Raw genomic sequence first — 19,044 nt, 5'->3', positions numbered from 1 at the left:
AATAAAGATATGAGCAACTTTTTTAGATATGATATGCGATGATTTTTAATATTCTTAAATAAATGTAGCATGTATGTATAGTGCACGGACAAGATATCCATGTCAAACTGCAAGATCAAGCATGTCAATGGTTACAGGTGTCTTGTTTTTTTCCAAATTTATTTTGTGTAAAAAATATATATTTTGGATTGTGAAAAAGTGAATTATGAGAGATTTCTTTTTTTTTTTTTTTTTTTTTTTTTGGCGAACACTAAGTCTTTTGATTTACATTGCTGAAAAAGCTGCAGTTTATTTTGTATCTTATTAGGTATATTTTATATTTTATTTTTATTAATTTTATTAATTAGGAATCTAATTTCTTTTTACATGAAGTAATTATTAATGTGATCAGATTACAATTTTCCAGTAGTAGTTAGTAATTTGTAATCTTTTACTTTTTGAAAACACTTGCCCAACACTGTTCATGTTAAAGGATCCCAACTTAGAAGCCTGATTTAGAAGCCTGCGATTATGGGAAAATATGTGGGACTACTGGACAAAGTCTAAGAGATTCACTGACATTTCACCACCACCTTGCTGATGATAAGCAAATATCTTGCATGCTAAATAATCTTATTTACCTGAAAAAGTTAGGATGGGTTATTTTACTTTTTATTTGAACTGTTTTTGTAGTAATGATTACATATGAATTATTTGTTTTATTGATTCAGTTGTATGTACAGCATTTTGGTCAACCTTTCCAAAGAAAGAAAGAAAGAAAGAAAGAAAGAAAGAAAGAAAGAAAGAAAGAAAGAAAGAAAGAAAGAAAGAAAGAAAGAAAGAAAGAAAGAAAGAAAGAAAGAAAGAAAGAAAGAAAGAAAGAAAGAAAGAAAGAAAGAAAGAAAGAAAGAAAGAAAGAAAGAAAGAAAGAAAATGCATTAAGCAGATGTGCAGATCGCGTTATCTGTGGTGTTTAAAAGCTCATTTTGTTTGCTCACCTGCTGTATAAGCATTTTTAAGGTCACACTTTATTTTGATGGTCAGTTTGTTGAATTTAAGTTACATTACATCTACATGTCAACTAATTCTCAATAAATTATAAGTAGACTGTAAGGGTTGGGGTTAGGGTTAGTGTAAGTTGGCATATACTTGCAAAGTTTCTTACAGTCAGTTAAATATCTGTTGAAGGAGCAGTTTCAACAGATAAGCAGACAGTCTACTAATACTCAAATTATATTTATTAACTTATTACTGCAAAATATTCTTATTTGAATGGAATCATATTTGCATACTGTATGAAAACAAAATATGATATCCTTAGAACAACTACTCACTACACACATTAAAAATCGCTTGAAGCTCAATGCATTACTGTAACAGTTACTGTAATGTTCGTTTTTAATTAAGCAGAGCTAATAAATGACTTGGGGTTCAATGAGAGAGTCGCTTGTAAACAATTCTGAATGATTCACTGACCATTGAGATGGTTTTTTTCTTCTTCCCTTTAGAATAGGGTGCACAGATGAACAGTGCCGAATAATACCAGAATGCATATTAAGAAAATAAATGAGGTCAATTAAATTTTGAATTTGCTGAATTTAAAACCCCACTGCTCCAGGGGAATTGACACTGTAATCGCTTGGAAGTTGCAGAAACAAATTTGCCAGCTTTTGGTAGTCGTTCTGGACGGTTATACAACGCTGTTATGAAACTCGACATTTGTAATTATGCAAATACAAAATTACCATATTTAAAAGCTGATTGTATGATAATGTACTTGCATAGAGGAAATGTTTAGAGTTCACCGCTCAGCATATTTGTGTGTGTGTGTGTGTGTGTGTGTTTTTTTTTTTTTTTATCGCTAGTTGCTGATAGATTAAACTTCCTCCCGACATGTTTGTTTTCCGGCCAGTGGCGATGACAGTATGTTGATTCAGATGCGAGGTATGACAAAAAAACAGGACAGATGTTGAGACAATATGGCTCTCGTAATCACTGATCTGTCACAGCGAGACATGCTTTTTGTATAAATAATTGTGTGTGCGTGCTTTGTGCATCAAATGTTGCCTTTGCTGTTCAGTCCAATATTTCTGACAGATATGGCTGTATTTTGGTCTGCATGCACGCGCATATGTGTGTGTGTGTGTGTGTGTCGGGAAGAAAGATGGAGGGAGTGAGAAAGCGAAAGACTGCTGACTACACTGATCTGTATCTGTAGCGAGAAGAGGTCTGGAAAGTGGGAGATATTCAGAGCAGGGTGTTGTTTTGCTGCCTCTTTTGACAGCTAATCCACTGAAAAGTGAATAATGGCAGGACTAGCTGTTTCAGTATTGTTTTAAGAAGCACCAATCAGCACTTTTAGTGGAGGCACACCTGAAATCTCACCTCGCGCCTGCAGTTTATCACCCACCCATCAGGTTTAATGCTCCCCAAAGAGTTCAGAGGGTCAGCAGAAGGCTCGCGTTTGTGTGCTGCTTTAGCAAATGTCGGAGTAAATTGAAAGACAGCCATAGCTTTATCACCTTTGCTGACACCTTTGAAACTTTTAGCTTGTGTTTTTGAAGGGTAAATTTCAGGGACAAGGTAATTCCTTGTTTCTGTGTAGCTGTGTAGTAGAATTGTTTTTCAATAATGGCTTTCGTATGCTTGACACCAAATCATTCTATTTGCCTCTGAAACTAGACGTGTCTATTTTTTGTAAATAATGTACTGTGTAACACTTTTAGTGCAGTTATAGCTGTGTTTTGTAATTTATTTAATAAAGATACTATAGCATACATTGATATATGCTAAATTGGTCTCAGATATACATTTAATTACACCACATTTTTAGAAATGGTTTTACAAGTCAATTTAGAAACTTAGAATTCACCCCTATAGGTTGTGGTGTACTCTAAAGTACGTGTGTGCAACAAAACCATACTTCAGTTGTCAAAAGCTATTATAAAATAAATAAATAAGAAGTTTTCTTAAAAATCTGTTCAACTAAAGTGGTGGGGAGATTTATTTAAGATAGATAAAATGGGTTAGATACCTTTTATGCCACCAGAGTTTGCTCCTGAACTGTGTTGTAAATTAAATATAGGGTTAAGTATAATTTTACTCTTCTAAATAAATTAACATATATGTTTTTAGAGTTACATTTGGTTTGTTTAACTTGTATAAAACACAGGCGGGAATTACTTTTAACCTCTGCGTAAACAGATGTGTTTTATGAAGTTCATCGGCATCCTTTTACTCCTAATCTTAGTAAGAGCTGAGTGATATGACATAATGCATAAACATGCTTTAACCAATTATACTCAGCAGTATACATGTGTTCAATGCCTTATAACAAGTATATGTGGAAAATTTCCGCAATATGCCGGTTAAAAGAACAAAAGATGCATTTAAACAGATTTTATTTTACAGACTTATGTATATATGCATAATATTTATCATACAACATATTGTTTTAAAATAAAAAAAATACATGTTACTTTGTGAAAATGTAGCATAAATTTTCAACATCAAAAAAGCTAAGATTATGGTTTAATTATGCAATTTAAAAGTGTAAATGGGAAAAAATAAATTGATTAAATAGACTAAATAGTCTTTTTAAAAGACTGAGGTAGATCAGTTAGATCAAAATAAAACAATGTTATTTCCCCAAATTTCTTGAACTTAATCGTAGTGGAATGCATCAGAATTTTTAAATAATATTCAGTCATTTTGGCTATTTCTAATTACAGTTTGGCCACTGTTTGTGGTAGTCGTAACATTAAGGGAGGTAAAGGTTTAGCTTGTTTCAGCAATGACCTGTCACTCATTTATTTTTTATTACAATATTTTTCTCCTTGAATGAACATTTTAAAGGTAGACATATTCATATAATCTTTTTTTTTTTTCGTTTTTGCCATCTGATTTAATCTCAAAACAAGCCTTTCCGATAAAAGTGTGGAAACTATTCACAATCAACTTAAATAAAACTTTACACATTTAATTGTACCAAAGTATTTCAAAGTACAAAGCAATCTTTTTATTATTATTTTTTGCACAGCTTTTGAAACTGACAGATAAAATAAAGAGAAAGTGGAGATTTTCTCATTAAAACAACTGATGCAAAACTTTGAGCAGCAGTCGGTTTAATCCGATTTCTCTCAATGTCTTACATAAGGCTTCGAAATGCATCAGATGAAACTCTTGAAACCAGCTACCTTAAATGCTTAATTTTGAGAACATAATCTTAACATTGCCATAAAAATTTGTATTTATGGAAAATCACTATTAGGAGTAAAAAGCCTTTTTATCTATGATGAACATGTGTTGGAGATAGTAAACAAAACTAATCATGGTTTGCTATTTATATTTGTAAAATTTGTGATGTTTTGTGATAAGCAGTCTAGAGTTATTTATGATGTGAATTTGTGAACACATTTTGACAAGACAGATGAATGAATAAACGAATGGATGAATGAATGAATAAATGAATGAATGAATGAATGAACATTGAAACATTCCTGTTTGTTAGCAGGTCTGCAGGTCTGTAACTAAAATGACAATAAAACACAATTCAAGATAAAAACAAACCATGCGTGAAATCAGTAACATTTTACAAAGGTACAGTTACCCAGTGCAATTAAAAATATAGCTGCAAGCTGCAATAATCGGGGTCGAGCAGCCCAGTGGCCACATCATAAACAAGTACTGCAACAAGCTACAGAGCAACTGGAAAATTACACAATAACTTTTTTGCAACATGTTTTGAGCTAAATTTGGTGGAAATTGGGCAGACAATCTATGGAGAGTTCAAAATTACAGATTTTTAAGCTAATTCAAGATGGTGGACGGGAAGTTGTGTCAATTAGGGAATAAATTCTATTAATGTTCTTGGTATGATCCAAAGAATCTAGCTAGACAAAACTCTTCAAAAGCCATTTGATACATTTTTCGTTGATATAATTTAATTGTTTGTCAACTTTACACAGAAGGTGGTGCAAACTAACTAAACTATTTGGTCAATGTCAGCTCTATATCACACACTTTAAGTTTGGTTTCAATACGTCAACCAGTGATTCACCCTTTAATGTAATCTGGCAGCTTTACAGTACGTCAAGTTTGCGCATATATGCTAAATGACAACAGTTTTCTCTATCAACATGAATGCCATAACTTTTGGTCTACATGGTCTGAAGATGATCTAATTCACTAAAATTTGTACCAACAATCTAGGAGGAGTTAAAAAAGAATGGTTTGAACAAAATCAAAATGGTAAACAGGAAGTTGGGCAGATTATGACATACAGTAATTGGTATCTGTGTTTTTGGCATGACCCAAGAAATAATTTGAGACCAATTTTATCAAAATAAGATCATGCAGTCAAAAGTTATTACCAAATTTGTGAGTTTCAATAATAATGGATGATAAATGTCTAACTAGGCTCACACAGAATATGCGTGTGCAGAAATCTGCAGATTTATTCAGTGTGTAAATGTTTATAAATTTTTATTTATTCAGTTTTTTTTAAAAATTAATATTAGTAATATTATTACGTAATGCACACATGCATGTTGTATGAGTAAATGGATGGGTGGACAGACATGAAGCGTATGGTATATATGTAATGAAGGCCAGCCAGTAGGGGCTGTGCAGGTAAACCTCACCCTTCTGACCATTATTCATTTATTCATTTATTTTCTTGTCGGCTTAGTCCCTTTATTCATCCAGGGTCGCCACAGTGGAATGAACCGCCAACTTATCCAGCAAGTTTTTACGCAGCGGATGCCCTTCCAGCCGCAACCCATCTCTGGGAAACATCCACACACACATTCACACACACACACACACACTCATAAACTATGGACAATTTAGCCTACCCAGTTCACCTGTACCACATGTCTTTGGACTGTGGGGGAAACCAGAGCACCCGGAAGAAACCCAAGCGAAGGCCGGGAGAACATGCAAACTCCACACAGAAACGCCAACTGAGCCGAGGTTCGACCCAGCGACCTTATTGCTGTGAGGCGACAGCACTTCCTACTGTGCCACTGCCTCGCCACTGACCATTATTATAATACAAAAATGTTCATATAATTTACTTACAATACAGTTTATAAAATAATAATTTCTGTTTTTTTTTGTAGATATATGGTATGTAGTATATTAGAGACTTGCTTTGTTTACTAAATGAATTAATTTAACAGGATTTGTATTGTAAACATTAAATAAAAGTTAAAAATTTATTATTTTTAATTCAACATAATAAGTTTTTAGTTACGATACACCCAAAATCATTCCACATAAATCTGCTGATTTTTTACAATATTCGGTGCAGAAATGTCTGGCCCTACTTATAGCTCTTGACCCATAGTTGACGCTGTCATCAAATTCACCAGTGTAAGCGACAATGACAGACCTAAAATTTTTATCTTTATTGCAGAGATACAAATGTAGTTTGTCAACATACTATCGCATTTGTCGTTGCAGTAAACAAAAACTATTACACCTATTAACACAAATTCAATAACTTTTTTTTTTTCTGAAGATGATCCGGGTAAAATTTAGTGCAAATCAGCCAAACAATGTAGGAAAAGTTTGAAAAAAAAATATTTTTTTTTACTTAAGGCTAGATGGCGGACAGGAAGTTCAGTTAATTAAGGCGTAATTGGTATTGATATAATACAAGAGACTTGATAGTAGCTAAAACGATAATATTTAGAGTTTGGACATACCTGCCAACACTGCCGTTTGTCCTTGGAGTCTCACGAATTTCAGACCAATCTCGCCAAACATCTCATTTTGGTATTTCTCCCCTGGAAAATCCCTATAATTTCACCCCTGAACACCCCCTTCCCCCGGTCTCTCGAATTTTCAGAGACAAATGTTGGCAGGGTGTTTGGATGCTGAGCATATTTTTAAATCATGTGTATTTATTTTGTCAAGACAGATGAATGAAAGAAACTCGCTCATTTATCAGACTGTTTTGCTATCATTCCCATTTGCGTGCAGGTCTGTGAGTGACTTGTTTACAGTGTGAACTGCTCGGCATACAAAAAAAGCCCTTGGTGTTTCTCTCTACCTGCCTTTCACCTTTTAGCAACCCTCTTCAAAATCACACAGGCCCTTCTGAATAGCCTCAAACAGCTCACCATTAAACTCATATCAACGCCATTCAGTCCCTGTTCATGCTCTCAGTGACCAATCTAACCCAGCGTGAACCCAGCACACTTAGCTCGCATTTACCTTGTGTCTTAATGTCAAGAGTGTTTTTGAATGTTCTGTATTTATTTAGCTGCTCTCAAGCATATTCTTCAGACTTACGGTGAGAGAGTAGGAAGAAAAGTATGAGTCATTGTGTGTGTGCGAGTGTTCGTGTGTGTGTGTTTTTCTGTAAATGTTGCTGTGCTTTCAGATTAAATATTTTAAGCGATATGACATGTTGATGTAATTTTGCTTTTAAAAACAAGCTAGCCTCCACCACCACTGAATGCAATATGGTTTAGCTCTGTCAGACTTTAGGCTACAGAAAAGGACACATTTAACTGGGTTGTTCAAATGATGCACTGCTTTGACATTATAGTGTATTTTTAATAACATAAAAAGTTTGTTTTCATTTTACAATTACTAAGCTAGACCATATTGAACTTTATTAGTAACTAAAATGATTATAGATAGATAGATATATAGATAAATAGACAGACAGACAGACAGACAGACAGACAGACAGACAGACAGACAGACAGACAGACAGACAGACAGATAGATAGATAGATAGATAGATAGATAGATAGATTGATTGATTGATTGATTGATTGATTGATTGATTGATTGATTGATTGATTGTATATAACTTAACTATATACACTCCCCGGCCACTTTATTAGGTACACCTTGCTAGTAGAGGGTTGGAACCCCTTTTGCATACAGAACTGCCTTAATCCTTTGTGGTATAGATTCAACAAGGTACTAGAAATATTTCTCAGAGATTGTGGTCCATATTGACATGATAGCATCACGCAGTTGCTGCAGATTTGTTGGCTACACATCCATGATGCAAATCTCCCATTCCACCACATCCCAAATTTGCCCATTTGGATTGAGTTCTGGTGACTGTGGAGGTCATTTGAGTACAGTGAACTCATTGTCATGTTCAAGAAATCAGTCTAAGATCATTCGCGCTTTATACCATAAGTAGTCACTGTGGTCATAGAGGGATGGACATGGTCAGCAACTATATTCAGGTAGGCTGTGGCACTGACACAATGTCCATTTGATACCAATTTTGGTTAGTCTGTGTGAATTGTAGCCTCAGTTTTCTGTTCTTAGCTGACAGGAGTGGCACCCGGTGTGGTCTTCTGCTGCTGTAGCCCATCTGCCTCAAGGTGAGACGTGTTGTGTGTTCAGAAAGGCTCTTCTGCATACCTTAATTGTAACGAGTGGTTATTGGAGTTACTGTTGCCTTTCTATCAGCTTGAACCAGTCTGCACTTGGACAGGTGTACCTGAAAAAGTGGCCAGTGAGTGTATATTAGTCAGTCCATCAATCACTTAACATTGTTTTTCCTATGCTAATCAGAGTTCTATTTTTATGTTTTGTATATTCTTAATGTACATTTGGCACTAAATTTAAAGTCATGGTTTTTGTGCCAGATATTGATTCATTTTGAGATTTGTTTGTTTTTATATTATTATAAAAAAAATCAAATGAGTTTTATCTATTTTTTGTCTTTGTTTTTATTTTTTAACAATGTTGCTGAACTTCAGCTAAGCTACGAATGATAGCTTGTACCTTAGCAGGCTACTGTTTCAAAACAGCTTTTCCTACACTGCCATTCTTGAAGTCCTGTTGATGTTACCAGGCATCAAGTCAGATGATGACGGACTGTGTGTCATCCCTGCTGGCTTCTGGAGTGTTCTTTTGCAGATAACGTCCATGTCTTCTGAATGCAACTGCAGCCAGACTCTTTATCTGTTAGATTCGAACGCTGCTTGCTGTCTCTGTCTCTGTGCAGAAACACAGTCACACACATGCACACAGTCAGAAGGGCTGTGATATGTTTGTCCAATTAGCCCGGCAACAAAGGATCATTACCTTGACACAGCAGTGCATTAGAAGCTGATTAAAAGAAGATGTCAGGTCATGTGCTGAGCATAATGCGTGGGACCGATTCATATCTTGCACTCTCAGCAGGCTTGCCCCCTCTTACCCACACTGCCCGTCATGATCACCCTTTCATGTTTGTTTTATTCTTTCTCTCTTTGTCTTTTGCTCTTTTTTTTCCCCTTTGTTGTTACTTTCCGCAGGAGACATGTTTGTAATAATGCAGCCTGTCTTTGTGGTGAATCTCATGCTGTGTGGCACTCACTGTCTCTGTGGGGAAAGGCTTTGACTGTGGCTGAAGCTGAAAACAAACACAGAACTTTTACAGTAATCATCTGTCAGACTTCCATAATTTAGGTGTAATCATAATTTTTAGCTAACAAACTTATCAATAATCCATACCATTCAACCATGATTCCATCCCTCCATCCATCCATCCCTTTGTCTGGCATACTTTATGCTTCCATCAATCCATCCAATGTTTTCATCCAATTATCAGTAAAATGCTTTCATCTCTCTATCAAATCCCTCTATCCAACCATTCATTCATCATAACATGCACGTGTCCATCAATCCATCCATTATACTGTAACATGCATCCATCCGCATGTTCATATGCTTCTGTCAGCCTATCAAATAATTACATCCATTTATCCATCAAATGCCTCCATCTTATATCATGTGCATCCAACAATCCATCTATTCAACCATGCATCAGATTAATCAATTTATGTGTTCACTGATTACATGTGTAATTGCAGGCAACCATCCACCCTTCATAATATGGATATGCCCATCTCTCCATCTTTCCATCATATCTATCCAGTCATCCAACTCTCAATCTGTCTTATGCTTTTATCAATCCATCAGATGCTCACATACAGTATGTCTGTATACCATATGTTTCAAGTCCATCCAAGTCCATCTCTGCACCCATCAATTTAATGCATTATTGAATTCATTGATTCAATCAATATTCAATGCAACCATCCACCTATCAAAACATGGACATGCCCATCTCTCCATCTTTCCATCATATCTATTCATACATCCAACTCTCAATCTGTCTTCTATCAATACATCAAATGCTTACATCTGTCTATATGCCATATGCTTCAAATGCAACCATCCATTTATCTATTCATACATCATACTGTGATATGTACTGTATGTGTGCATCCATTCATTTGCCATATGCTTCCATCTGTCATAAACATACATCCATTTATCCATCAAATTTCTCAATATCTCCACTGAATGCATCCAACTATCCATCTATTCACTTATGCACCCATCAAATTAATTAATGTATCCAATGATTGCATTCATAATTCAATGTAACCATCCACCCATCATAACATGGACATGCCCATCTTTTCATTATATATATCCATCCATCCAACCCATAATCTGTCTTATGCTTCTCTCAATTCATCAAATAATTACATATGTCTATATGCAATATGCATCAAGTGAAACCATTCATCCATTCATCATAGTGTAACATGCATGTGTGCATCCATCCATTTGTCTTATATATGCAAACAACTATCCATCTATTCACTTATGCACCCACCGAATTAATCCATTTATGCAACAATTGACTTAATCAGAAATCTAAGCAACCATCCACCCATCATAACATTGAGATGCCCATCTCTCTATCTTTCCATCATATCAATATATCCATCCATTTCTCAATGTTTGTTCTGCTTCTATCAATTCATCAAATTATTGCATCCATCTATATACCCTATATTTCATGTCTGTCCACCCATCCATTTACCCATCATACATGCATGTGTGCATCCATCCATCTGTCATATGTTTGCATCAGTCTATTACATATACCCATCTATCCATCAAATGCCTCCATCTGTGCATTAAATGCATTCATATTTTCAACTATGCATCTACCAAATTGATCTATTTAAACATTTATTGCATGCATCCTTCAATGCAACCACTCACTTGTCATAACATGGATGTGCCCATTTATCCATCTTTACACCATATTTATCTATATACATCTAGCCCTCAATCTTATGCTTCCATCAATCCATCCAAATGCTTAAATCCATTCATTGATTACATTTATCATTCCTTCCAAACATTTACCCATCACAACATGCATGCCCTCATTCCTCCACCATTTCATTATATCCATCCATCCATCCATCCATCCATCCATCCATCCATCCATCCATCCATCATCATATACATTACTCTATCCATCCATCCATCACAACATGCATGTGTGCATCCATCCATTTGTCACATGCTTCCATCAGCCCACCAAATACTGACATCCATCTATCAAACATATACCTCCATCTCTGCATTGAATGCATCCAACTATCAATCTATTCACCCATTAAATTAACCCAATTATGCATTCATTGATTGCATTCATCATTAAATGCAACCATCAAAACATGCACATGCCCATATCTCCATTCATCCATTCATCCATCCATCCAATCCTATTATATACATACATCACATGCAATGCATCTGTTTGAGTATCCATCCATCCATCCTAACATGCATGAGTGCATCCATCCATCCGTCATATGCTTCCATCAGCCTACCAAATACTGACATCCATCTATCCATCAAATGCCTCAATCTCTGCATTGATTGCATCCAACTATCCATCTATTTACCCATTCACCCATTAAATTAATCCATTAATCAATTATGCATTCAGTGATTACATTCATCATTCAGTGCAATCATCAAAACATGCACATGCCCATATCTCCATCTTTCCATTATATCTATCCATCGATCCACCCAACCCTCAAACCTATCATATACATTATTTCATGCGATCCATCTGTTTGAGTATCCATCCATCAAATCCATCCATCCATCCATCCATCATGCAGTTTGATCATGCAGTTTGATCCCTGGATGAAAACCCAATACTTGGACATTTGTTCATATTCCATCCACGTGTTTCTTTTAAACACAGTGTTCTGAGAAGGTTGTCCTTGCAATTAGTGAACTTTTAGGGGCTTTTAAAAATCTGGTCAAATAGCAAGTAAACTGCCCTAATTTGGGAGTCTGACCATGGCTCTTCTCCGAAGCTCCTCCTCACCGGGGTCTTTAGCTAATCATAGCCCAATCAGTGTTATTATTTAGTAATTTGTGCAAGGCTACAACATCGATCCACTCACAACAAGGACTTACATTATACCATCTCCCAAGCGGGTGATCGCGAGGTGACTGTGTATGTGTGTGTGTGAGTGTTTCTGTGTGTGTTTGAGGGAGACTCAACTGCTGGTTTGCATTATTTTCTGCTGTTCTGCAACATTAATTTTTAAAAGCAGCATCCAGCAAAGGTTGTTTAAATCCAATAAGACATTGATCCAAAGTACACCACCGCCTGGCAAAGCATAGTTAAATTTACAGACTGAATATAAATAAAGTGTTGACCTTGTAATAGGTTGTTATTATTGAAATTTCAGAGTCAACGCCACGTTAAATTAAAATTCAATAAAGACTTTTATTAGTATTTCAAAGTATAGTTTGTAACCCCCAGGCGTTATTTATATTTTGTGTTTTTATTATTATTTTTTCCCCCTCATGTTGGAAGTCATTCAATTTGCAGCTGCAGTTTTGTTCTAGTGATAAACAGTGCTTTCCAATTCCTCAGCTGAAGCTGAGTCCAAATATGTTAAAATTTCTATGCGTTCTGATGGTAAAATAAAATAAAATAAAATAATGAATTAAATAAATTCAATTCAATATTTAATAAATAGATGAATATATAAATACAAAAATGAATAAAAATCAATTAATCAATTGATCACTTAGTTAATTAATTAATAAAAAATTACACTAACAGTCAAAAAAAAGAGTAACCCAAATGTAAATATTTGGCAAAAATCTTAAATACAAATTAAAATTCTAGAGAAAAAATATTACATTTTGTTAAAATATAGCAGTTTTTCATGTTTTTTTATTTAAATTTTTATTTATTTATATTTTTATTTTTTTTACAGTTAACAGTTGGAAAGTATTCATGGCGCTTCACTTTTTTTTATGTTACAGCCTTTACAGCCTTTTTTCTAAATGGATTAAATTTATTTATTTCAAAATTCAAGCCACAATACCCCATAATGAAAATGTGAAAAAAAAAGATTTTTTATTAGTATATTAAAAATAAAAAAAAAACTGAAAAATCATATGGTCATCAGTATTCACAGCCTTTGCAGTAAAGCTCTAAATTAAACTTAGGTAAATTCTGTTTCCACTGATAATTCTTGAGATGTTTCAGCAGCTTAATTGGATTTGACCTTTGGTAAACTGCGTTGATTTGATATGGTCCCAGGGTTGACAGTGCATGTCAAAGCACAAATCAAGCATGAAGACAAAGGAATTGTCTGTAGACCTCCGAGAAGAGCTATGAATACTGGATGCACTGTACATGTATTGTTCTATTTCTAAAGATGTTTGGTTACCAAAATATTATTTTTTTAAAAATATGTCTGTTTAATTAATCTGTTTTATTCAAATGTGCCAAAATATATGTCCTATATTCACTGAAAATAAAATAGATAAAAATATAAATGTATAAACTTGTACTTACTCATGCTGAGCAGTGGGTCATTTTTATTTTAACTAATGTTTATTTTATGTGACCAAACAAATACATCCTTTTTTTTTTGGACTTGTTGAGTTTTGTTTGATTTTTTTTTTGCTTGACAACATACAGTCCGCCAATTCGCAAAACCCAGCATAACACAATAATTAGATTACAAAAAGCTTTAAATGGCAAGCTAAAAATGACACTGTATTGCCATGAAACAGCCATCTGACATTACCCTGAACTGATGATTATATGTCTGTTTACATGATGCTGATTGCTCACACGGAAATGGTTGATTCACTCTTGTGCTGTATTTAAAAAATTACTCTAAATGAGTGTGCGCTTTTATGAGCTGATGAAGTGGTTGATAAATGATCCATTCGGAATGGAGTGTGTGTGGCATGAATGAAAGTACCGGCAAGTGACAGGAGAAATAATGAACACAAATACCACTGCAGCTTCTTATACATCACCTTTGGTATTACAGGAGATTCCATTTTCCCTTCTTGGCATTCTTGGCCTTGTGTCACAGAGATGTTTGGTCTTAACTAGATCAGCCCAGCGTGATCAGCAAGAAAACCGCACAGTTGATCATGACAGAGAGAAGTGCTGAAATTGAAAATGTTAGCTGAGAAAGCAGCGTCTCAGTTGGCCATCACTGTCGAGGAAGCTGATGGTAACAAACCGCTGTCACAACAGTCCAAGCAGAAACACTAGATGTAGTGGTACTTGAAGACGACCAAGTTATTGGCCTTAAGGCTTTGTTGACATTGTCGTCACTCATTGAATTTCCCAAAGTGGCCTCTGATCGACAGAATCTTATTAAAATGGCTCTTATTAAAGACATTGAGCTGATGAGAATTGGCTACATTCACTCTGCAGTGTGGCCAAATCTGATTTGATTCAGATCTGGTTTGTTATAATACGATGAATATTCCAAACCGCATGGAAATCGATGTTTCAATTCTTGTCACTTTGGTCATGTTCACTTTGCAGGCTCAAATCTGATTTTTTCTTTGTTCACATGTGACTCTGATTTGTTTTTGTCATGACATTCATGTGTGCTATTAAATCCGATTCAATCTGCTTATTTTGAATGTATCTTATGCACAAAACAAAGTGGAGATGTGTGTATGCTACTTTCCAAGCGATAAGTTTTGATCTATGAATAACAAACATGATGATAGAATGTGCTCAGCTGTAAGTAAACTCTAAGTGAACATATTTAACTTAAATATTGACCTAATTAAACCACTTTAAAATCATCATAAGAGCCATAATCATATAATATTATTCTGGCATACGTTCACTGTATGTATACAGGTATTCCAGAGTCGTGGTAATTAAACAGGTGAAGAGTCAGTACAGTCAGCCAGCATAAACAAAAAAATAAGGCAAGGGTCAAAACACAGCAAGGCAAAGGAAAAACGTGTTGTAATGTTCACAGACAGTTAAATAAGACTCAGCCACTAGTGTTTGTGACTATGCTGCTTTTAAAGTCCATGTAATCAGTTCTGAACAGCTTCAGCTGTGTGTTAGCAGTCAGCGGACGCCCGGTACAGGTGTGTGTGGTGCATGACTGGATCCTGTAGTCCATGTAAAAGCAGATTTTTAGTCCTTTAGCGATCTGTGATTTTAGCAGCGATCTGTAAGGATTGCGTCGCTGGTGATTGTGACAGTTTCTATACAATGTTTTTTTTATAAATGAAACATTTGATGTTTTACAATGTGACTGCAGTGCAAACAGTTATGTTGGACTTTCATATAATTTTTGATCTACACGAATCACTATTGTGCCCTTGCACATTCTACAAATATCTTTCAACATGTACAAAAACAGTAACTGCTCACTGGCATGGCAGACTAGCACACAGGACAAATCTTCACCTCCCCCAAAAAAAAGGTTGGTTGTTAATTTTAGTTATTTTCGGCGCTAATTAACCATTGATGAGTTTACTACACTTATGGTCAGAGAGATGTGCACCGCATTTATCATACATCACAAATTATCAGTGTTTTCAATCACAAAACACCTATTTTAGGTTTCAGGCACTAAACCAACTATTTGAAGTACATAAAATACACTCACCAACTACTTTATTAGGAACAACTTACTAGTACCAGTTTGGACACACTTTTGCCTTCAGAAGTGCCATAATTCTTTGTGGCATAGATTCAACAAGGTACTGTAAATATTCCTCAGAGATTTTGGTCTTTATTGACATGATAGCACCACACAGTTGCTGCAGATTTGTTGGCTGCACTGAGTTGTTGCCATGTGTATGGCTGAATAGAAATTTACTTTAATGAGCGGTTGGACACGTGTACTTACTAAAGTGGGTAGTGAGAGTACACTGCAGGTTGTCTGTCTTAAAATAATGATAACATTTAACATAATTTGAGGATGTGCTTTATTCACATTACATAGTATACACATTGTTTAAATAATTAGACATTGTATGCTGTGTTGTACTTTTGTGCATCTTGGTCATTTAGGACCATGATATTGGTCATATTTAGAACAACAATGTGAACAGCTATGGGGAAATTCATCCATCCATCCATCCATCCATCCATAACATTGCTGTTTGTCAGCAAGGTTTGTATAATTTAGCATTTTAAATCAGTTTTTATTTCAATCCTTTTTTTTTTTTTTTTTGAGCACATTTAGTTTTATTCATTTTGTTAATTTTGTTTTGTTAACACTTTTCATTTAGTTTTTATATATTTAGTTTCAGTCATAGTTTACGTTATTTTACACTGTAATATATCATACATTTATAGTTTTATGAATATTTCATGCATTTTTTGATGTATGAAAAACGTCGTCTACACTACATATTAAATGGGCTGAGGGTGACATTACAAGCAAACTTCATTTTTGGAAGAACTGAAAAAAAAAAAAAAACATATTTGTGAATAAAGCCACTGTATTTTAGACAGTCTGAAATATCTTGTATGTGTGCTTGTTGTTGTGTTACCTCATTGTAAGCTGAAAGCTGTTGTTTTGAGGACATTATCATTGCCATTCATGGATCCTGGTTTGAGGCCAACAGGTTTAATGGCCCAGTTCAGAATCAATTTGACTTTTTCACAGGTTTAAATGTTTCAAGGTACCATTTCAGGTGAAGCAACTTACCATGAGATCTTGTTCTAGTGAATTTAAGAAGGTTTGAAATGAAGAGATAATAATTTAATAGATGTTCGCTTGCTATCTGAAGCAAGAAAAGGGGGAAATGTTTGATTAAAATGATTAATCAAGTAATTTTAGAAAATATAAGGTAATACTGGGGGCAGAGCAATGACGCAGTGGATATCACTGTCTCCCCACAGGAAGAAGGTCCCTGGTTCGAGCCTCGGCTGTGTCAGTTGGCATTTCTGTGTGGAATTTGCATGTTCTCCCTGTGTTCTTGAGGGTTTCCTCCGGGTGCCCCAGTCCAAAGACATGCGCTATAGGTGAAGCTAAGTTGTCCGTAGCATATGTGTGTGAATGAGAGTGAATGGGTATTCTTGCTTAGTCTCTCCATGTTTGACCATTACCCTGGTCTTTTGTTTACGTTGTCTGCCACCTGAATTGACAATTTACCTGTGACCTGACTACGCTTCCAGAATTCCCTTTATGTATGTATTTGTTCTCCCCTGTGTTTGACCGTTGCCTGTCTATGACTCCCCATTTAATTCAACATAAACTACCAATCAAAATCCAGAAGTCTTCTTTTTTTATTATTATTAAGGTAAAGCAAAAAGCATTTATTATTATTTTTGTTGTTGTTTTTTATTGAAATAAATAAAAAATAAACAACCATAAATGGTTTTGTATTATGATAATACAAGTTCTTTATGAAACTGTTTGTATGCTAGACTATTTTGAATTATGCACTAAACAAAGTGCTAAAGCACATTTGTGGAAGAATATGTTGGCATGGAATCAGTATTTTATCTCTGAAACTGAAAAAAATGAAGTTTGAAAAAAAAAAAAAAAACTCCCACTCATCAGCTGCAGGTGTTCGTTGCTCTCTTTTTTTTAACCTTGTATTTGACAGCAGCACCGTGGTCTATTTTCCGAAAGAATAGCATGAGGTTAACAGAGTCCACCTTTCCGGTTTTTAGTTTACCTGAAATCAGGCTGGAACAGAACTTGAAGTCCCTCATCTTCTGGCAGATTCAGTAATTATAGGGCTCTGCGTACTAATTTTGAAACAATGCTTTTAGCTCCAACCACCAAATCAACATCTCTAGTAATTGACTCATTAGTGTTACCCAAGAACACGATGTTCTCTTGAGAAATAATAAGAACAGGTTAAAAGGAGAGGGGTCAAAAATATAAAAAGGCAGAATATATTAATTCCTATTTTGCTTTCAACAATGTACAGTCTCTTTAGAAATATAAATAAGGTGTAGTAGTGTTTGACATTAATCGGTACTGTGGTATCCCATAGGATTAACAGGAAAAGAAAGATGCAGGTAGGAAAATGGGGAAGGTGATAAAAGTGGAGTTTGGGAAAGAGAGAGGTAGATGTGGAAAGATAGAAGATAGAGAATAGCCACAAGGCTTTACTTTCTGCAGGCAAAATTAAACAGAGAAACCTGGCTTTGAGTTTTCTTTCTGTTAAGCGAATACAGAGATGTATTCAGCATCACTGATGATAAATATCAATTGCTTGGAGGAAAAAAAAAAAAAGACTTAAACCAAGGTTAAGTTTTTTGTTTAGACAAAAAAAAAAAATCTCATTTAAAGTATGAAAATGGGTTATTCTTTTAATGTTTGTACCGTTTGCAATTATGGGGATACTATCTACGTGCATGCCTCTTTGTTTTAATTCAAAACTTTAGATAGTGTTTATCATCAGGGGCAGATTTAACCAATGAGCAAAGTAAGCAGACTCTTAGGGCACAGGAGAGTTCGGGAGCCCCGGCCAATGCCAAGAAGCCAATAGTTATATACAGTAGCTCTTTTATAAAGTTTATGTAATATGTTGTAAAATCTGTCTATAACCGTTAGGAAGAAGACATATTTGTCCATCATGGCTACCTAACTATCCCCATATCATAATTGGCTTCATCACTCTGTCTTCTCTCCAGTCAGCTGATGTTTGATGTGTGATCTGGCCCAGTATGGCTGCTGTTGCATCATCCAGGTGGATGCTGCACACTGGTGGTGATTGAGGAGATTCCCCCTATGTGTAAATCCCTTTTCGTGTCTAGAAAAGTGCAATATAAATGTAAATAATAATAATAATTACTATTATTATTATTATTATTATTACTTTAAAAAAATAAATAAAAAAACCGGGCCCCCATGAATTATGGAACGCTCCTTTCGTACTGCACATGCGTGAAGTGTGAGCAGTTCAAAGACACCGCCAGTCTGCCTGCAATCAGAGTAGATC

At 35.1% G+C, this 19,044-nt stretch overlaps 1 protein-coding gene across 7 annotated transcripts in view; it reads left to right on the top strand.

Annotated features, from left to right (window-relative positions):
* Positions 1-19,044, top strand: part of sgcz (sarcoglycan zeta) — a 506,688-nt gene that overhangs the window by 303,142 nt on the left and 184,502 nt on the right. The window lies entirely within an intron of this gene.

This window comes from Danio rerio, chromosome 1 (genome assembly GCF_049306965.1).
Source record: "Danio rerio strain Tuebingen ecotype United States chromosome 1, GRCz12tu, whole genome shotgun sequence".
Classification (NCBI taxonomy): Eukaryota; Metazoa; Chordata; class Actinopteri; order Cypriniformes; family Danionidae; genus Danio; species Danio rerio.
The sequence above is the reverse complement of the archived record's forward strand: the minus strand, read 5'-3'. Positions and strand labels throughout refer to the sequence as shown.